Here is a 5145-nt window from a genome sequence, read left to right as displayed (position 1 = left end):
GAGCTGTTTCCTGAGTCACACAATGTCCTGGACACCCTAGTGTTGTTCGTGTGGGGGGTGTAGAGGAACTGGGGGGATGAGGGAGGGGCCTCCCTGACAGTCCCTGGGGAGGTAGAGGAAGTAGGACTCTGTGGCTGGAGGGCAGGTGCTGGGGGTGGTGGCTGACCAGTGGGGTCTGTTACTAACATAAGATGGAACTATAGTGTGGCCACCCAAACCCAGAGGGCTGGACCTGGAAACAGAGGTGCCAGGCCACTTGGTCCATTTCCCAGGAGAGAACTTAAGTATTGTAAAGTCAGGACAAACACTTCTTAGAGAACTCTTAGCTTTCCAAAATTTGAAACCACTCAGTTTTGGGAGAGGGAACCCTGGAGACTTCTGGGTTCCATCTTGGCCCTCACTGGGATCTTGGATTTTTTTTTCTTTTTACCTCATGGATACTGGGCCGTATATGGACCCGGTTTAGGGGAAAATCTAAGCCTTCCTTGGGAGAAGGACATGCAAGACTGCCATTATCAATAATAAATGAACATAATCTATTCTGAATTTTATAATTTGGATTCTCTGTAGCAGCAAAGGCTGAGTTTTGGATGGGTTTATTTCTCCTAGAGTCCCTGGAGGGGCAAATTTGCCTGGCTGTTAATCAAAAGGGTAAATGTTTGAGTCTCGCCAGAGATGCCTCAAAAGAAAGGTATGGTATATGCTTCTGAAAAACATCAGTCACTGAGAGCCCTGTGCTGCACACAGTGCTGCTCTGACACATACATGCCAGCTGGGAGTTTGAACTAGAAATAATTTCTTTTCTGTTTCCACCTCTCTCCCTCCCTCTACTGCAGAGTTCCTTGGGATCCAGGAAATGCCAGTCTGTTGGAGTACAAAACAGAAATAAGTACAATCATAAAGAGGAATTCATTTCCCAGGAAAAAAAATTACTCATCCAACCTTCTTGAGTCAGCCCAGAAAACCTTTGAGGTCATCCACGTGCTGAGTTCCTCCAGCAGTGCAGAGGACCAGGAGTCCCAGGTGCGATCAGCTCCTCTGCACACCCAGCACCCACATCGCAACACCCCATAGCCACAGCCTGGTGCTCTGGGACATGGGGTCCTTCTCAACCAGAGAAATACACTTCTCCAGCATCTCTCTCTCTCTCTCTCCCTCTCTCTCTCTCTCTTTTTGTTAAATGTTTTATTTTTAAATATTTTTAAACCCACAGAAAAAGAACAAGAATACAAGAACATTAAAAAAAAGCTCTAGAATACTCTTCCTTTAGCTTCATTAGCTGATAACCTTTTACCATATTGACTTAAAAAGTTTATACTGGTTTACTTACAAAGATTGTATACAGGAGTTCTGGTGGCCTAGCGGCAAGAAACTGCAGTGTAATCCCAAAGGCATGTGGTTTGAATCCACCAGATGCTCCGCTGGAGAAGGCAGGGAAATCTCCTCTTGTGCCAGTTGCAACTGATTTGACAGTACATAACTAATAAATAATTTTTTTTTAAAAAAAAGATTGTATACATTGTCTTTCACACTGGAACTTTCTCCTTTCCATTACCCACCCCTCCCTCCACCCATCAAATTGTGCCATTGGATCCTTCTATAATAATGGTTTTATACAGTATTTGTCTTTATGAATGACTGAGTTAGTTCACTTAGCATAATGCTTTCCAGTCCCTCCTATGTTAGGTAGTAATTTACAAAATTATTGCTCCTGTGGGCTGCATAATATTCCATTGTGTGAATGTGTTATAATTTTTTCAATCTATGCCATGTGGTTGGGCATTTGGGCTGTTCCCATGTTCTTGCTATGTTGAATAATGCTGTTATAAACACTGTTGTATAAGTCTGTTTGTGCCTCAGTTCTCATTTTCTCAAGGTAAATTTCAAGCAGTGGAATAGCTGGGTCATGTGGAATTTCTATGTTCAGCTTTTTGAGGAATTGCCAAACTGCCTTCCAGAGTGGTTGTACTATTTTACAGTCCCACCAACAATGTATTAGAGTTCCTGTCTCTCCACATTCTCTTCAACATTTATTACTTGCTGCCCTGTTGGTTGAAATATGCCAATTGATATGCCATCAATTCCTGGGGTCTTGTTTTTTGCCAATTCTTTCAGAGTAGCTTGAACTTCTTCCTTCATCACCACAGGCTCTTGCTTATATGTTGTTCCATGAAATTTTTATGTGTCCACAAATTCCTTTTGGTACAATGACTCTGTGTACTCTTTCCATCTTCTTTTAATGCTTCCTGGGTTATTTAATATTCCGCCCAAAGCATCCTTAAGTATTGCAACTTCTGGTTTGAATTTGCTCTTCAGTTCCTTCAGTTTAAGAAATGCTGAGCGAGTTCTGCCCTTTAGATTTTTTTATTCCAGCTCCTTGCATATTTCATTGTAAGACTCTGTCTTCACGTGTTGCCCTCTGGAATCTTCTGTTCAATTCCTTGATATCTTGATTTCTTCCCTTTGCTTTGTCCACACACCAGTGCAATATTCAGTTTCTTCTGACATCCATCTTGGTCTTTTCTTCCTACTCTGTCTTTGTAATGACCTTTTGCATTCTTCCTGGATGATAATCTTGGCTCATCTGATCTTCGCTCATTAATGTCCAAAGCCTCAAACCTGTTTCTGGGATAGTTTTTAAATTCAGGTGAGATCAGTATCATTTATATCACATGCAAGCAAGATTCTGCTGAAGATTATCCAAAAATGATTGAAACAGCACATCAACAGAGAACTGCCTGAAGTGCCGGGTGGATTGAGAAGAGGCCATGGCACTAAGGATATTGTAGGTAATGTCAGATGGATCTTGGCTGAAAACAGAGAGTACCAGAGGAATGTCTATCTGTGTTTCATTGACTATGCAAAGATATTTGACTGTGTGGATCACAACAAACTGTGGCTGACTCTGAGAAGAATGGGAATCCCAGCACACTTGATGTGCTTATGTGAAACCTATATTTGGACTAGGAGGCAGTTGTCGGAACAGAGCAAGGAAGCACTGCATGGTTTAAAATTGGGCAGGGTGTGTGTCAAGGATGTATCCCATCTCCATATCTTTTCAACCTATATGTGGCACAGATTATCCTGAAGTCTGGGTTCTATGAGGAGAAGTGTGGCATCAGGATTGGAAGTAGTCTCATCAATAATCTACATTATGCAGATGACACAACCCTGCTTGCTGAAACTGAGGAGGACCTGAAGTACTTGCTGCAGAAGGTCAAGGACTGCAGCCTTCAATATGGATTGAAGTTCAACATCAAGAAAGCAAAGATTCTCACCACTGGGCTGATTGGCAGCATCATGACGATGATGAAGAGATTGAAATTGTTGACAGCTTCAGCTTGCTTGGCTCTAGAATCAACATTTTTGGTACCAGCAGGCAGGAAATGAAAAGATAAATTGCATTGGGAAAGTCTGCTGTCAGAGACTTTTCCAAAGTACTGGAGAGCAATGATGTCAATCTGGAGACTAAGGTGCACCTGATACAGGCAATGGTCTTTGCAATTACTTGCTATGCATCAGAAATCTGGACAATGACTAGGGATGATAGAAGGAGGGTTAATGCCTTTGATTTGTGATTCTGGAGAAGAGTACTGAATATACCATGGACTGCTAGGAGAGCAAACATGTCTTGGACAGGGTGAAGCTCCTTGGTGGCAAATATTCTGAAGCTTTGGTATATTTTGGACATGTTGTAAGGCAGAATCTGTCCTTGGAGAGGGACGTCAAACTTGGGAGGGTGGAGAGACAGCCCAGGAGAGGAAGACCCTTGATGATATGGATTGATTTAGTCACTGGGGTAACGGGGATAGGTGTGTCAGAGACAATAAGATTGGCAAGGGATAGAGCAGGGTTTAGGGTCACTGTGAGTCGCAGGCAACTCAACGGCACATAACAACATCAACATCCTCCCCACTCTGCTCTTACCCCTTCCTGCCTTGGGTCTCTATACATATTTTGCTAGTTATACTTCTATTTATATAATAATGGTCTTATGCAATTTTAGTCCTTATGAGACTGAGTTATTTCACTCAGCATAATGCTCTCCAGTCTCTCCCAAGTTAGGTAGTATTTTTCCTGAGTGCTGCATAGTATTCCATTGTGTGAATGTACTACAATTTCTCAATACATTCCGTTGTGGTTGGACATTGGTGCTGTTTCCATGTTCCTGAGATGATGACTAATATTGCTATGAACTTTGGTGTACAGATCTCCATTTATGTCTCAGTTCCAATTGCCTAGAGATATATATTCCTTGTCATAACTGGGTCATAGGGAGTTTCTATGTTGAACTTTTTGAGGAAATGCCAAGCTGCCTTCCAGAGTGTTTGTACCATTTTTTTTTTAAATTTCCATTCATTCATCGTTGCACTTATCTCCTTACCCACCCCTCCCTCCCAGTTTACCCTTCTCTTTGAAAAGTAAAAGAAAAAGTCTTTCATTGTAATACAATCCCTCCCCCCAAGTCCACTCCATTGTGCAGCCTTTGTTCTGGATTCCTGTCATAACAATTATACCTAATCACATATACCTTTTAAACAGTTTTCTCCCTCCTCTGTTTCAATACAGTATACATTATTTATCCCATCTTTTTTTACAATCTCACCTCTCTACATCTTCTCCAACATTTGTTGCTTATTGCCCTACTAAACTTTGCCACTGCTACTGGGGTAAGATGATATCTCATTCTGGGTTCCCCCCCCCCTTTTTAAAAAATTTATTTATTTTTCATTTCAATGAACATCTTACAGAGATTTTGGAATTCCATTCATTCATTGTGGTTTTGATTTGCATCTCTCTTATTGCCAGTGATTTTGAGCATTTCTTCATGTGTCTGTTGGCCATCAGAATATCTTCCTCAGTGAAAAGTCTTTCTGTGTCTTTTGCCCATTTTGTAATTGTGTTTTCCATCTTTTTCTTGTGAAGTCTCTGTAGGATTCTGTAAACTTTTGTATTGAGACCCTTGTCTGAAATAGAACTGCCAAATGTTTTTCCCCCAGTCAATAGGTTTTCTTTTTTCCCCTCTATTTTTAATTGTTGTGGGGTCAAGATTGGTGGAAGATTATCAACAATCTGCGATATGCAGATGACACAACCCTGCTTGCTGAAACTGAGGAGGACCTGAAGCGCTTGCTGCAGAGGGTC

The sequence above is a fragment of the Elephantulus edwardii genome, unplaced genomic scaffold, assembly GCF_000299155.1.
Source record: "Elephantulus edwardii isolate Elephantulus edwardi_28Jun2011 unplaced genomic scaffold, EleEdw1.0 scaffold00184, whole genome shotgun sequence".
Lineage (NCBI taxonomy): Eukaryota > Metazoa > Chordata > Mammalia > Macroscelidea > Macroscelididae > Elephantulus > Elephantulus edwardii.
Note: the sequence above shows the minus strand (reverse complement) of the source record.